The sequence below is a fragment of the Cervus canadensis genome, chromosome 14 (assembly GCF_019320065.1).
Source record: "Cervus canadensis isolate Bull #8, Minnesota chromosome 14, ASM1932006v1, whole genome shotgun sequence".
Lineage (NCBI taxonomy): Eukaryota > Metazoa > Chordata > Mammalia > Artiodactyla > Cervidae > Cervus > Cervus canadensis.
In genome coordinates this window covers 68,848,693-68,866,132 of record NC_057399.1, presented here as the reverse complement: position 1 = coordinate 68,866,132, position 17,440 = coordinate 68,848,693, and positions in this window count along the sequence as shown.

Below are 17,440 nucleotides of genomic sequence, written 5' to 3'. Positions count from 1 at the left end.
TTTCAGGGCGTTTCAGACTCTTGATATTTTTCACACCTTTTCATGCTCTTCGTGTTTTTCACACTTTTCATGCTCTTCGTATATTTCCCACCATTTCATGCTCGTCATATTTTTCACACCTTTTCATGCTCTTCCCTTTTTTCACACCATTTAATGCTCCACATATTTTTGACAGTTTTTCATGCCCCTCATATTTTTCAGACAGTTTCCTGCTCCTCATATTTTTCAGAACGTTTCATGCTCTTGATATTTTTCACCCCATTTCATGGTCTTCATATTATTCACAACTTTTCATGCTCCTCATATTTTTGACACCTTTTCATGCTCTTCATGTTTTTCAGACCTTTTCATGCTCCTCATATTTTTCACACCTTTACATGCTCCTCATATTTTTCCCACCTTTTCATGCTTTTCATATTTTGCACACCTTTTCATTCTCCTCATATTTTTGGCAGCTGTTCATGCTCTACATATTTTTCAGACCTTTTCATGTGCCTGGTATTTTTAAGACGTTTTCATGCTCCTCGTATTTTTCAGACCTTTTCATGCTCTTCGTATTTGTCTCACCTTTTTATGCTCTTCTTATTTTCCACACTTTTACATGCTCTTCATTTTTTTCACACCTTTTCATGCTCTTCTTATTTTTCACATTTTTTCATGCTCTTCATATTTTTCACACCTTTTCATGCTCTTCATATTTTTCAGACCTTTACATGCTTCTTATATTTTTCACAGCTTTTCATGCTTCTTCGTGTTTTTCACACCTTTTCATGCTCTCGTATTTTTCAGACATTTTAATGCTCCTCGTACTTTTCACACCTTTTCATGCTCCTAGTATTTTTCACTCCTGGTACAACTTTTCATGCTCTTCGTATTTTCACATCTTTTCATGCTCTTTGAATTTTTCATATCTTTTCATGCTCTTGATATTCCTCAGACTTTTCATGCTCTTGATATTTTTCACACCTTTACATGCGCTTCATATTTTTACACCGTTTCATCCTCCTCTTATTTTTCATACAGTTTCATGCTTCTCATATTTTTCACACCTTTACATGCTTCTCATATTTTCCGACACCTTTTAATGCTCCTCATATTTTTTACACCTTATCATGCTCTTCATATTTTCAGACCTTTCATGCTTTTGATAATTTCCACACACCTTTCCTGCTCTTCGTATTTTTCACCCTTTTTATGCTCCTTATATTTTTGACACCTTTAATGCTCTTCATATTTTTCAGACCTTTTCATGCTCCTCGTATTTCACACTTTTCATGCTCCTCGTATTTTTCAGAGCTTTTCATGCTCCTCGTATTTTTCAGACCTTTAAATGCTCCTCTTAATTTTCAGATCTTTTCATGCTCCTCTTTTTTCACACCATTTCATGCTCCTCTTATTTTTCACACCATTTCATGCTCCTCATATTTTTTATACCCTTTCATGCTCTTCATATTTTTCACACATTTTCATGCTCCTCGTATTTTACACACCTTTTCATGCTCCTCATATACTTCACACCTTTTCACGTTCCTAGTATTTTTCACACCTTTTCATGCTCCTCGTTTTTCAGACCATTTCATGCGCCTCGTATTTTTCGCAGCTTTTCATGTCTCGTATTTTCACATCTTTTCATGCTCCTCGTATTTTTCACACCTTTTCATGCTCCTCGTATATTTCAGACCTTTTCCTGCTTCTCGCATTTTGCAGAACTTTTCATGCTCTTCGTATTTTTCAAACCCTTTCATGCTCTTCATGTTTTTCACACCGTTTCCTGCTCTTCGAATTTTTCAGGCCGTTTCACGCTCTAGATATTTTTCACAACTTTTCATGCTCTTCCTGGTTTTCACACCTTTTCATGCTCTTCGTATTTTTCCCACCGGTTCATGCTCGTCATATTTTTCACACCTTTTCATGCTCTTCACTTTTTTCACACCATTTCATGCTCCACATATTTTTGACAATTTTTCATGCCCCTCATATATTTCAGACAGTTTCCTTCTCCTCATATTTTTCAGACCGTTTCATGCTCTTGATATTTTTCATACCTTTCCATGGTCTTCATATTTTTCACAACTTTTCATGCTCCTCATATTTTTGAAATCTTTTGAAGCTCTTCATATTTTTCACACCTTTTCATGCTCCTCATTTTTTTCACACCTTTTCATGCTCCTCATATTTTTGACACCTTTTCATGCTCTTCACATTTTTCACAAGGTTTCATGCTCCTCATATTTTAGACACCTTTTCATGCTCTTCCTATTTTTCACACCGTTTCATGTTCCTCATATTTTTCATACAGATTCATGCTCTTCCTAGTTTTCACACCTTAAAATGCTCCTCATATTTTTGACACCTTTTCATGCTCTTCATATTTTTCAGACCTTTTCATGCTCCTCGTATATTTCACACCTTTTCATGCTCCTCGTATTTTTCAGAGCTTTAAATGTTCCTCTTATTTTTCAGATTTTTTCATGCTCCTCATTTTTTCACACCATTTCATGCTCCTCATATTTTTCATACCCTTTCATGCTCTTCATATTTTTCACACATTTTCATGCTCCTCGTATTTTACACACCTTTTCATGCTCCTCCTATATTTCACACTATTTCATGCTCCTCCTATATTTCACACTATTTCATGCTCCTCAGATTTTTCATACAGTTTCATTCTCCTCATATTTTTCACACCTCTACATGCTCCTCATATTTTTGAAACCTTTTCATTCTCTTCATATATTGCAGTCCTTTTCATGCTGCTCGAATTTTTCAGACCTTTTAATGTTCCTAGTACTTTTCAGACCATTTCATGCTCCTCATATTTTTCAGACCTTGTCATGCTCCTCGTATTTTTCAGACCTTTTCATGCTCCTCATATTTTTGACACCTTTTCATGCTCTTCATGTTTTTCAGACCTTTTCATGCTCCTCATATTTTTCACACCTTTACATGCTCCTCATATTTTTCCCACCTTTTCATGCTCTTCATATTTTGCACACCTTTTCATTCTCCTCATATTTTTGACAGCTGTTCATGCTCTACATATTTTTCAGACCTTTTCATGTGCCTGGTATTTTTAAGACGTTTTCATGCTCCTCGTATTTTTCAGACCTTTTCATGCTCTTCGTATTTGTCTCACCTTTTTATGCTCTTCTTATTTTCCACACTTTTACATGCTCTGCATTTTTTTCACATCTTTTCATGCTCTTCTTATTTTTCACATCTTTTCATGCTCTTCATATTTTTCACACCTTTTCATGCTCTTCATATTTTTCAGACCTTTACATGCTTCTTATATTTTTCACAGCTTTTCATGCTCTTCGTGTTTTTCACACCTTTTCATGCTCTCGTATTTTTCAGACATTTTAATGCTCCTCGTACTTTTCACACCTTTTCATGCTCCTAGTATTTTTCACACCTTTTCATGCTCCTGGTATTTTTCACAACTTTTCATGCTCTTCTTATTTTTCACATCTTTTCATGCTCTTTGAATTTTTCATATCTTTTCATGCTCTTGATATTCCTCAGAACTTTTCATGCTCTTGATATTTTTCACACCTTTACATGCGCTTCATATTTTTCACACCGTTTCATCCTCCTCTTATTTTTCATACAGTTTCATGCATCTCATATTTTTCACACCTTTACATGCTTCTCATATTTTCGACACCTTTTAATGCTCCTCATATTTTTTACACCTTATCATGCTCTTCATATTTTCAGACCTTTTCATGCTTTTGATAATTTTCACACCTTTTCCTGCTCTTCGTATTTTTCACACCTTTTTATGCTCCTTATATTTTTGACACCTTTTCATGCTCTTCATATTTTTCAGACCTTTTCATGCTCCTCGTATATTTCACACCTTTTCATGCTCCTCGTATTTTTCAGAGCTTTTCATGCTCCTCGTATTTTTCAGACCTTTAATGCTCCTCTTAATTTTCAGATTTTTTCATGCTCCTCTTTTTTTCACACCATTTCATGCTCCTCTTATTTTTCACACCATTTCATGCTCCTCATATTTTTTATACCCCTTCATGCTCTTCATATTTTTCACACATTTTCATGCTCCTCGTATTTTACACACCTTTTCATGCTCCTCGTGTTTTTCACACTTTTTCATGATCCTCATATTTTTCACACCTTTTCATGCTCCTCGTATATTTCAGACCTTTTCATGCTTCTCGTATTTGGCAGACCTTTTCATGCTCTTCGTATTTCTCCATCCTTTTCATGCTCTTCGTGTTTTTCACCCCTTTCCTGCTCTTCGAATTTTTCAGGGCGTTTCAGGCTCTTGATATTTTTCACACCTTTTCATGCTCTTCGTGTTTTTCACACTTTTCATGCTCTTCGTATATTTCCCACCATTTCATGCTCGTCATATTTTTCACACCTTTTCATGCTCTTCACTTTTTTCACACCATTTCATGCTCCACATATTTTTGACAGTTTTTCATGCCCCTCATATTTTTCAGACAGTTTCCTGCTCCTCATATTTTTCAGACCGTTTCATGCTCTTGATATTTTTCACACCATTTCATGGTCTTCATATTATTCACAACTTTTCATGCTCCTCATATTTTTGACACCTTTTCATGCTCTTCATGTTTTTCAGACCTTTTCATGCTCCTCATATTTTTCACACCTTTACATGCTCCTCATATTTTTCCCACCTTTTCATGCTCTTCATATTTTGCACCCCTTTTCATTCTCCTCATATTTTTGACAGCTGTTCATGCTCTACATATTTTTCAGACCTTTTCTTGTGCCTGGTATTTTTACGACGTTTTCATGCTCCTCGTATTTTTCAGACCTTTTCATGCTCCTCGTATATTTCACACCTTTTCACGCTCCTCGTATTTTTCAGAGCTTTTCATGCTCCTCGTATTTTTCAGACCTTTAAATGCTCCTCTTAATTTTCAGATCTTTTCATGCTCCTCTTTTTTTCACACCATTTCATGCTCCTCTTATTTTTCACACCATTTCATGCTTCTCATATTTTTCATACCCTTTCATGCTCTTCATATTTTTCACACATTTTCATGCTCCTCGTATTTTACACACCTTTTCATGCTCCTCATATACTTCACACCTTTTCACGTTCCTAGTATTTTTCACACCTTTTCATGCTCCTCGTTTTTTCAGACCATTTCATTCGCCTCGTATTTTTCGCAGCTTTTCATGTTCCTCGTATTTTTCACATCTTTTCATGCTCCTCGTATTTTTCACACCTTTTCATGCTCCTCGTATATTTCAGACCTTTTCCTGCTTCTCGCATTTTGCAGAACTTTTCATGCTCTTCGTATTTTTCAAACCCTTTCATGCTCTTCATGTTTTTCACACCGTTTCCTGCTCTTCGAATTTTTCAGGCCGTTTCACGCTCTAGATATTTTTCACAACTTTTCATGCTCTTCCTGTTTTTCACACCTTTTCATGCTCTTCGTATATTTCCCACCGGTTCATGCTCGTCATATTTTTCACACCTTTTCATGCTCTTCACTTTTTTCACACCATTTCATGCTCCACATATTTTTGACAATTTTTCATGCCCCTCATATATTTCAGACAGTTTCCTTCTCCTCATATTTTTCAGACCGTTTCATGCTCTTGATATTTTTCATACCTTTCCATGGTCTTCATATTTTTCACAACTTTTCATGCTCCTCATATTTTTGAAATCTTTTGAAGCTCTTCATATTTTTCACACCTTTTCATGCTCCTCATTTTTTTCACACCTTTTCATGCTCCTCATATTTTTGACACCTTTTCATGCTCTTCACATTTTTCACAAGGTTTCATGCTCCTCATATTTTAGACACCTTTTCATGCTCTTCCTATTTTTCACACCGTTTCATGTTCCTCATATTTTTCATACAGATTCATGCTCTTCCTATTTTTCACACCTTAAAATGCTCCTCATATTTTTGACACCTTTTCATGCTCTTCATATTTTTCAGACCTTTTCATGCTCCTCGTATATTTCACACCTTTTCATGCTCCTCGTATTTTTCAGAGCTTTACATGTTCCTCTTAATTTTCAGATTTTTTCATGCTCCTCATTTTTTCACACCATTTCATGCTCCTCATATTTTTCATACCCTTTCATGCTCTTCATATTTTTCACACATTTTCATGCTCCTCGTATTTTACACACCTTTTCATGCTCCTCCTATATTTCACACTATTTCATGCTCCTCCTATATTTCACACTATTTCATGCTCCTCAGATTTTTCATACAGTTTCATTCTCCTCATATTTTTCACACCTCTACATGCTCCTCATATTTTTGAAACCTTTTCATGCTCTTCATATATTGCAGTCCTTTTCATGCTGCTCGAATTTTTCAGACCTTTTAATGTTCCTCGTACTTTTCAGACCATTTCATGCTCCTCATATTTTTCAGACCTTGTCATGCTCCTCGTATTTTTCAGACCTTTTCATGCTCCTCGTATTTTTCAGACGTTTTCATGCTCCATTTATTTATGACACGTTTCACGCTCTTCGTATTTTTCACCCTTTTTTGCTCCTCGTATTTTTCAGCCCTTTTCATGCTGCTCGGAATTTTCACACCTTTTCATGCTCCTCGAGTTTTCAGACCATTTCACGCTCCTCGTATTTTTCACACCTTTTCATGCTCCTCGTGTTTTTCACACTTTTTCATGATCCTCATATTTTTCACACCTTTTCATGCTCCTCATATATTTCAGACCTTTTCATGCTTCTCGTATTTGGCAGACCTTTTCATGCTCTTCGTATTTCTCAATCCTTTTCATGCTCTTCGTGTTTTTCACCCCTTTCCTGCTCTTCGAATTTTTCAGGGCGTTTCAGGCTCTTGATATTTTTCACTCCTTTTCATGCTCTTCGTGTTTTTCACACTTTTCATGCTCTTCGTATATTTCCCACCATTTCATGCTCGTCATATTTTTCACACCTTTTCATGCTCTTCCCTTTTTTCACACCATTTCATGCTCCACATATTTTTGACAGCTTTTCATGCCCCTCATATTTTTCAGACAGTTTCCTGCTCCTCATATTTTTCAGAACGTTTCATGCTCTTGATATTTTTCACACCATTTCATGGTCTTCATATTATTCACAACTTTTCATGCTCCTCATATTTTTGACACCTTTTCATGCTCTTCATGTTTTTCAGACCTTTTCATGCTCCTCATATTTTTCACACCTTTTCATGCTCCTCATATTTTTCCCACCTTTTCATGCTTTTCATATTTTGCACACCTTTTCATTCTCCTCATATTTTTGACAGCTGTTCATGCTCTACATATTTTTCAGACCTTTTCATGTGCCTGGTATTTTTAAGACGTTTTCATGCTCCTCGTATTTTTCAGACCTTTTCATGCTCTTCGTATTTTTCTCACCTTTTTATGCTCTTCTTATTTTCCACACTTTTACATGCTCTGCATTTTTTTCACACCTTTTCATGCTCTTCTTATTTTTCACATTTTTTCATGCTCTTCATATTTTTCACACCTTTTCATGCTCTTCATATTTTTCAGACCTTTACATGCTTCTTTTATTTTTCACAGCTTTTCATGCTCTTCGTGTTTTTCACACCTTTTCATGCTCTCGTATTTTTCAGACATTTTAATGCTCCTCGTACTTTTCACACCTTTTCATGCTCCTAGTATTTTTCACACCTTTTCATGCTCCTGGTATTTTTCACAACTTTTCATGCTCTTCTTATTTTTCACATCTTTTCATGCTCTTTGAATTTTTCATATCTTTTCATGCTCTTGATATTCCTCAGAACTTTTCATGCTCTTGATATTTTTCACACCTTTACATGCGCTTCATATTTTTCACACCGTTTCATCCTCCTCTAATTTTTCATACAGTTTCATGCTTCTCATATTTTTCACACCTTTACATGCTTCTCATATTTTCGACACCTTTTAATGCTCCTCATATTTTTGACTCCTTATCATGCTCTTCATATTTTTCAGACCTTTTCATGCTTTTGATAATTTTCACACCTTTTCCTGCTCTTCGTATTTTTCACACTTTTTCATGCTCCTTATATTTTTGACACCTTTTCATGCTCTTCATATTTTTCAGACCTTTTCATGCTCCTCGTATATTTCACACCTTTTCATGCTCCTCGTATATTTCAGACCTTTTCCTGCTTCTCGCATTTTGCAGAACTTTTCATGCTCTTCGTATTTTTCAAACCCTTTCATGCTCTTCATGTTTTTCACACCGTTTCCTGCTCTTCGAATTTTTCAGGCCGTTTCACGCTCTAGATATTTTTCACAACTTTTCATGCTCTTCCTGTTTTTCACACCTTTTCATGCTCTTCGTATATTTCCCACCGGTTCATGCTCGTCATATTTTTCACACCTTTTCATGCTCTTCACTTTTTTCACACCATTTCATGCTCCACATATTTTTGACAATTTTTCATGCCCCTCATATATTTCAGACCGTTTCCTTCTCCTCATATTTTTCAGACCGTTTCATGCTCTTGATATTTTTCATACCTTTCCATGGTCTTCATATTTTTCACAACTTTTCATGCTCCTCATATTTTTGAAATCTTTTGAAGCTCTTCATATTTTTCACACCTTTTCATGCTCCTCATTTTTTTCACACCTTTTCATGCTCCTCATATTTTTGACACCTTTTCATGCTCTTCACATTTTTCACAAGGTTTCATGCTCCTCATATTTTTGACACCTTTTCATGCTCTTCCTATTTTTCACACCGTTTCATGTTCCTCATATTTTTCATACAGATTCATGCTCTTCCTATTTTTCACACCTTAAAATGCTCCTCATATTTTTGACACCTTTTCATGCTCTTCATATTTTTCAGACCTTTTCATGCTCCTCGTATATTTCACACCTTTTCATGCACCTCGTATTTTTCAGAGCTTAAATGTTCCTCTTAATTTTCAGATTTTTTCATGCTCCTCATTTTTTCACACCATTTCATGCTCCTCATATTTTTCATACCCTTTCATGCTCTTCATATTTTTCACACATTTTCATGCTCCTCGTATTTTACACACCTTTTCATGCTCCTCCTATATTTCACACTATTTCATGCTCCTCAGATTTTTCATACAGTTTCCTTCTCCTCATATTTTTCACACCTCTACATGCTCCTCATATTTTTGAAACCTTTTCATGCTCTTCATATATTGCAGTCCTTTTCATGCTGCTCGAATTTTTCAGACCTTTTAATGCTCCTAGTACTTTTCAGACCATTTCATGCTCCTCATATTTTTCAGACCTTATCATGCTCCTCGTATTTTTCAGACCTTTTCATGCTCCTCGTATTTTTCAGACGTTTTCATGCTCCATTTATTTATCACACATTTCATGCTCTTCGTATTTTTCACCCGTATTTGCTCCTCGTATTTTTCAGACCTTTTCATGCTGCTCGGAATTTTCACACCTTTTCATGCTCCTCGAGTTTTCAGACCATTTCACGCTCCTCGTATTTTTCACACCTTTTCATGCTCCTCGTGTTTTTCACACTTTTTCATGTTCCTCATATTTTTCACACCTTTTCATGCTCCTCGTATATTTCAGACCTTTTCATGCTTCTCGTATTTGGCAGACCTTTTCATGCTCTTCGTATTTCTCAATCCTTTTCATGCTCTTCGTGTTTTTCACACCTTTTCCTGCTCTTCGAATTTTTCAGGCCGTTTCAGGCTCTTGATTTTTTTCACACCTTTTCATGCTCTTCGTGTTTTTCACACCTTTTCATGCTCTTCGTATATTTCCCACCATTTCATGCTCGTCATATTTTTCACACCTTTTCATGCTCTTCACTTTTTTCACACCATTTCATGCTCCACATATTTTTGACAGTTTTTCATGCCCCTCATATTTTTTAGACAGTTTCCTGCTCCTCATATTTTTCAGAACGTTTCATGCTCTTGATATTGTTCACACCATTTCATGGTCTTCATATTGTTCACAACTTTTCATGCTCCTCATATTTTTGACACCTTTTCATGCTCTTCATGTTTTTCAGACCTTTTCATGCTCCTCATATTTTTCACACCTTTACATGCTCCTCATATTTTTCCCACCTTTTCATGCTTTTCATATTTTGCACCCCTTTTCATTCTCCTCATATTTTTGACAGCTGTTCATGCTCTACATATTTTTCAGACCTTTTCATGTGCCTGGTATTTTTAAGACGTTTTCATGCTCCTCGTATTTTTCAGACCTTTTCATGCTCTTCGTATTTGTCTCACCTTTTTATGCTCTTCTTATTTTCCACACCTTTACATGCTCTGCATTTTTTTCACACCTTTTCATGCTCTTCTTATTTTTCACATTTTTTCATGCTCTTCATATTTTTCACACCTTTTCATGCTCTTCATATTTTTCAGACCTTTACATGCTTCTTATATTTTTCACAGCTTTTCATGCTCTGGTATTTTTCAGACATTTTAATACGCCTCATACTTTTCACACCTTTTCATGCTCCTAGTATTTTTCACACCTTTTCTTGCTCCTGGTATTTTTCACAACTTTTCATGCTCTTCGTATTTTACACATCTTTTCATGCTCTTTGAATTTTTCATAACTTTTCATGCTCTTGATATTCCTCAGACCTTTTCATGCTCTTGTTATTTTTCAACCTTTTCATGCCCTTCGTGTTTTTCACATCTTTCATGCTCTTCATATTTTTCACACCTTTCCAAGCGCTTCATATTTTTCACACCGTTTCATCCTCCTCTAATTTTTCATACAGTTTCATGCTTCTCATATTTTTCACATCTTTACATGCTTCTCATATTTTTGACACCTTTTAATGCTCCTCATATTTTTTACACCTTATCATGCTCTTCATATTTTCAGACCTTTTCATGCTTTTGATAATTTTCACACCTTTTCCTGCTCTTCGTATTTTTCACACCTTTTCCTGCTCTTCGTATATTTCACACCTTTTCATGCGTCCTTATTATTTTCACACCTTTTCCTGCTCTTCGTATTTTTCACACCTTTTCCTGCTCTTCGTATATTTCACACCTTTTCATGCTTCTCATATTTTTCAGAGCTTTTCATGCTCCTCGTATTTTTCAGACCTTTAAATGCTCCTCTTAATTTCCAGATCTATTCATGCTCCTCTTTTTTTCACACCATTTCATGCTCCTCTTATTTTTCACACCATTTCATGCTCCTCATATTTTTTATACCCTTTCATGCTCTTCATATTTTTCACACATTTTCATGCTCCTCGTATTTTACACACCTTTTCATGCTCCTCATATACTTCACACCTTTTCACGTTCCTAGTATTTTTCACACCTTTTCATGCTCCTCGTTTTTCAGACCATTTCATGCGCCTCGTATTTTTCGCAGCTTTTCATGTTCCTCGTATTTTTCACACCTTTTCATGCTCCTCTAAATTTTCACACCTTTTCATGCTTCTCATATTTTTCACATATTTTCATACTCTTCGTTTTTTTCTGAGCTTTCCATGCTCCTCGTATTTTTCACATCTTTTCATGCTCCTCGTATTTTTCACACCTTTTCATGCTCCTCGTATTTTTCAGACATTTTCATGCTCCTCGTATTTTTCACACCTTTTCATGCTCCTCGTATTTTTCACAACTTTTCATGCTCCTCCTATTTTTCACACCTTTTCGGGCTCTTCGTATTTTTCAGACCTTTTCATGCTCCTCGTATTTTTCAGACGTTTTAATGCTCTTCATATTTTTCAGACCTTTTCATGCTCCTCGTATTTTCCAGACATTTTTATCCTCCGCCTATTTTTCAGGCCTTGTCATGCTCTTCATATTTTTCACACCTTTTCATGCTTCTCGTATTTCTCAGACCTTTTCATGCTCCTTGTATTTTTCACACATTTTAATGTTCCTCGTATTTTTCAGACATTTTCCTGCTCTTCATATTTTTCACATCTTTTCAGGCTCTTCATATATTTCCCACCTTTTCATGCTCCTGGTATTTTTCACATCTTTTCATTCTCCTCGTATTTTTCACACCTTTTCTTGCTCTTCATATTTTTCACACCTTTTCGTGCTCTTCATATTTTTCAGACCTTTTCATGCTCATCATATTTTTCACACCTTTTCCGGCTCTTCTTATTTTCCAGACCTTTTTAAGCTCCTTGTATTTTTCAGACGTTTTCATGCTCCATTTGTTTATAACACGTTTCATGAAACTTGGTAGGAGGTATGCGAAGATCAATGCCTCAAAGGGAGACGAAGCCTGACTCCTCGTGAATCCTGAGAGGAGTCCCAGGATTCCTGTGGCACGTGGAAAGGGACCCTTGGTCTCCCGCCTCAGCTGGAGAGGTGACCCAATTGCCCTGCCAAGCCTCGAGGAGAATCCCGAGTTGTCCCTCGCAAACTAGGCAGGAGTTCTGACGTCGCTGAACAAACACGTGTGAAAGGGCCATCCCCGTCGTAACTCGAGAATATACCCCAGGTTCCCGCCGCAACTCGAGAAAAACCATGAGACTTCCCCCTCGCCGCGAGATGAGGCCCGATTCCCCTGCACTGGGTGCAGAGTAATTCAGTGTTGCACATCACACATGAAAGGAGCCTTGATTTCCTTGACGGCACTCCAGAGAACGCCAAGAACACTGTTTCAAGGCTAGAGGGATCCTAAGGAAACTGGAGCAACACGAAGAGCTCCGTGGGCCAAGAATCATCTCGAGATGAGAGGTTAGTCCCTGGCTTCGACTCCAGAGGAATACCACCTTACCACAAGCACCTCAAGAGGAGGCTTCTCTCAGCTCTAGGTATGTGAGAGGGACCCTGAGTTTGCGGCCTCAAGTGGAATGGACACCGCGATGCCCTGACTCGAAATAAGGCCGGATATCCCTGCAGTGACTTGAATGCAGGTCGTCTTGCATTTCCCAAGATGATAAGGATGTCTGATCCCCGTGGGAGACGCAGAGAAAGAGAAAGACCTAGTTCCCCACCTCATCGCGACCGGAGGCATCACATCCTTTGAAAACTCCAGAGGTACGCGGAGATCAGTGCCTCCAAAGGAGACGATGCCTGACTCTTCGTGAAACTTGATAGGAGTCCCAGGATTCCTGTGGCACATGGAAAGGGAAACTTGGTCTCCCGCCACAGCTGGAGAGGCATCCCAAATGTACTGCCAAGCATCGAGGAGAATCCTGAGTTGTCCCTCGCAACTAGGCAGGGGTCCTGACGTCGCTGAACAAACACGTGTGTGGAAGGGCCATCCCCGTCATATCAAGAATATACCCCAGGTTCCCGCCGCAACTCGAGAAAAACCATGAGACTTCCCTGTCCCCGCGAGATGAGGCCCGATTCCCCTGCACTGCGTGCAGAGCAATTCCGTGTTGCACATCACACATGAAAGGAGCCTTGATTTCCTTGATGGCACTCCATAGAAACCCCAAGAACACTGTTTCAAGGCTAGAGGGATCCTCAGGTCACTGATCATGCTTGTGGTAAGGTGGTATTCCTCTGGAGTCGAAGCCAGGGACTAACGTCTCATCTCGAGTTGATTTTTGGTCCACGGAGCTCTTTCGTGTTGCTACAGTGACCTCAGGATCCCTCAACCTTGAAACAGGTTCTTGGGGTTTCTCTGGAGTGCCATCAAGGAAATCAAGGCTCCTTTCATGTGTGATGTGCAACACTGAATTGCTCTGCACGCAGTGCAGGGGAATCGGGCCTCATCTCGCGGCGAGGGGGAAGTCTCATGGTTTTTCTCGAGTTGCGGCGGGAACCTGGGGTATATTCTCGAGTTACGACGGGGATGGCCCTTCCACACACGTGTTTGTTCAGCGACGTCCAGACTCCTGCCTAGTTGCGAGGGACAACTCGGGATTCTCCTCGAGGCTTTGCAGGGCAATTGGGACGCCTCTCCAGCTGAGACGGGAGACCAAGGGTCCCTTTCCACGTGCCACAGGAATCCTGGGTCTCCTATCAAGTTTCACGAGGAGTCAGGCATCGTCTCCTTTGGAGGCACTGATCTCCGCGTACCTCTGGAGTTTTCAAAGGATGTGAGGCTATCGGTCGCGATGAGGTGGGGAACTAAGTCTTTCTCTGTGCTTTCCACGGGGATTCAGACATCCTTTCGTCCTGGGAGATGCAAGACGAGCCTGCATTCAAGTCACTGCAGGGATATCCGGCCTTATTTCGAGTCAGGGCATCGCGGTGTCCATTCCACTTGAGGCCGCAAAATCAGGGTCCCTCTCACATACCTAGAGCTGAGAGAAGCCTCCTCTTGAGGTGCTTGTGGTAAGGTGGTATTCCTCTGGAGTCGAAGCCAGGGACTAACCTCTCATCTCGAGTTGATTTTTGGTCCACGGAGCTCTTTCGTGTTGCTACAGTGACCTCAGGATCCCTCTAGCCTTGAAACAGTGTTCTTGGGGTTTCTCTGGAGTGCCATCAAGGAAATCAAGGCTCCTTTCATGTGTGATGTGCAACACGGAATTGCTCTGCACGCAGTGCAGGGGAATCGGGCCTCATCTCGCGGCGAGGGGGAAGTCTCATGGTTTTTCTCGAGTGCGGCGGGAACCTGGGCTATATTATTGAGTTACGACGGGGATGGCCCTTCCACCACGTGTTTCTTCAGCGACGTCAGGACTCCTGCCTAGTTGCGAGGGACAACTCTGGATTCTCCTCGAGGCTTGGCAGGGCAATTGGGACGCCTCTCCAGCTGAGGCGGGAGACCAAGTGTCCCTTTCCAAGTGCCACAGGAATCCTGGGACTCCTATCAAGTTTCACGAGGAGTCAGGCATTGGCTTCTTTGGAGGCACTGATCTCCGCGTACCTCTGGAGTTTTCAAAGGATGTGAGGCCTCCGGTCGCGATGAGGTGGGAAACTAGGTCTTTCTCTGTGGTCTCCACAGGGGATTCAGACATCCTTTCGTCTTGGGAGATGCAAGACGAGCCTGCATTCAAGTCACTGCAGGGATATCCGGCCTTATTTCGAGTCAGGGCATCGCGGTGTCCATTCCACTTGAGGCCGCAAACTCAGGGTCCCTCTCACATACCTAGAGCTGAGAGAAGCCTCCTCTTGAGGTGCTTGTGGTAAGGTGGTATTCCTCTGGAGTCGAAGCCAGGGACTAACCTCTCATCTCGAGTTGATTATTGGTCCACTGAGCTCTTTCGTGTTGCTACAGTGACCTCAGGTTCCCTCTAGCCTTGAAACAGTGTTCTTGGGGTTTCTCTGGAGTGCCATCAAGGAAATCAAGGCTCCTTTCATGTGTGATGTGCAACACGGAATTGCTCTGCACGCAGTGCAGAATATCAGGCCTCATTTTGCAGCGAGGGGGAAGTCTCATGGATTTTCCCGAGTTACGGTGGGAACCTGGGGAATATTCTGAAGTTATGACGGGGATGGCCCTTCCTCCCACGTGTTTGTTCAGCGAAGTCAGGGCTCCTGCCTAGTTGCAAGGGACAACTCGGGATTCTCCTCGAGGCTTGGCAGGGCAATTGGGACGCCTCTCCAGCTGAGGTGGGAGACCAAGAGTCCCTTTCCACGTGCAACAGGAATCCTGGGAGTCCTCTCAGGATTCACGAGGAGTCAGGCTTCGTCTCCTTTTGAGGCATTGATCTTCGCATACCTCCTACCAAGTTTCATGAAACGTGTGATAAACAAATGGAGCATGAAAACGTCTGAAAAATACAAGGAGCTTAAAAAGGTCTGGAAAATAAGAAGAGCCCGAAAAGGTGTGAAAAATATGAGCATGAAAAGGTCTGAAAAATATGAAGAGCACGAAAAGGTGTGAAAAATATGAAGTGCAAGAAAAGGTGTGAAAAATACGAGAGAATGAAAAGATGTGAAAAATACCAGGAGCATGAAAAGGTGGGAAATATATGAAGAGCCTGAAAAGATGTGAAAAATATGAAGAGCAGGAAAATGTCTGAAAAATACGAGGAACATTAAAATGTGTGAAAAATACAAGGAGCATGAAAAGGTCTGAGAAATACGAGGAGCATGAAAAGGTGTGAAAAATATGAAGAGCATGACAAGGCCTGAAAAATAGGTGGAGGATAAAAAGGTCTGAAAAATACGAGGAGCATGAAAAGGTCTGAAAAATATGAAGAGCATTAAAACGTCTGAAAAATACGAGGAGCATGAAAAGGTCTGAAAAATACGAAGAGCCCGAAAAGGTGTGAAAAATAGGAGGAGCACGAAAAGTTGTGAAAAATACGAGGAGCATGAAAAGGTGTGAAAAATACGAGGAGCATGAAAATGTCTGAAAAATACGAGGAGCATGAAAAGGTGTGAAAAATACGAGGAGCATGAAAAGATGTGAAAAATACGAGGAGCATGGAAAGCTCAGAAAAAAACGAAGAGTATGAAAATATGTGAAAAATATGAGAAGCATGAAAAGGTGTGAAAATTTAGAGGAGCATGAAAAGGTGTGAAAAATACGAGGAACATGAAAAGCTGCGAAAAATACGAGGCGCATGAAATGGTCTGAAAAAACGAGGAGCATGAAAAGGTGTGAAAAATACTAGGAACGTGAAAAGGTGTGAAGTATATGAGGAGCATGAAAAGGTGTGTAAAATACGAGGAGCATGAAAATGTGTGAAAAATATGAAGAGCATGAAAGGGTATAAAAAATATAAGGAGCATGAAATGGTGTGAAAAATAAGAGGAGCATGAAATGGTGTGAAAAAAAGAGGAGCATGAAAAGATCTGAAAATTAAGAGGAGCATTTAAAGGTCTGAAAAATACGAGGAGCATGAAAAGCTCTGAAAAATACGAGGAGCATGAAAAGGTGTGAAATATACGAGGAGCATGAAAAGGTCTGAAAAATATGAAGAGCATGAAAAGGTGTCAAAAATATAAGGAGCATGAAAACGTGTGAAAAATACGAAGAGCAGGAAAAGGTGTGAAATATATGAAGAGCAGGAAAAGGTGTGAAAATTATCAAAAGCATGAAAAGGTCTGAAAAATATGAACAGCATGATAAGGTGTCAAAAATATGAGGAGCATTAAAAGGTGTCGAAAATATGAGAAGCATGTAAAGGTGTGAAAAATATGAGGAGCATGAAACTGTATGAAAAATTAGAGGAGGATGAAACGGTGTGAAAAATATGAAGCGCATGTAAAGGTGTGAAAAATATCAAGAGCATGAAAAGTTCTGAGGAATATCAAGAGCATGAAAAGATATGAAAAATTCAAAGAGCATGAAAAGATGTGAAAAATAAGAAGAGCATGAAAAGTTGTGAAAAATACCAGGAGCATGAAAAGGTGTGAAAAATACTAGGAGCATGAAAAGGTGTGAAAAGTACGAGGAGCATTAAAATGTCTGAAAAATACGAGAGCATGAAAAGGTGTGAAAAACACGAAGAGCATGAAAAGCTGTGAAAAATATAAGAAGCATGTAAAGGTCTGAAAAATATGAAGAGCATGAAAAGGTGTGAAAAATATGAAGAGCATGAAAAGATGTGAAAAATAAGAAGAGCATGAAAAGATGTGAAAAAAATGCAGAGCATGTA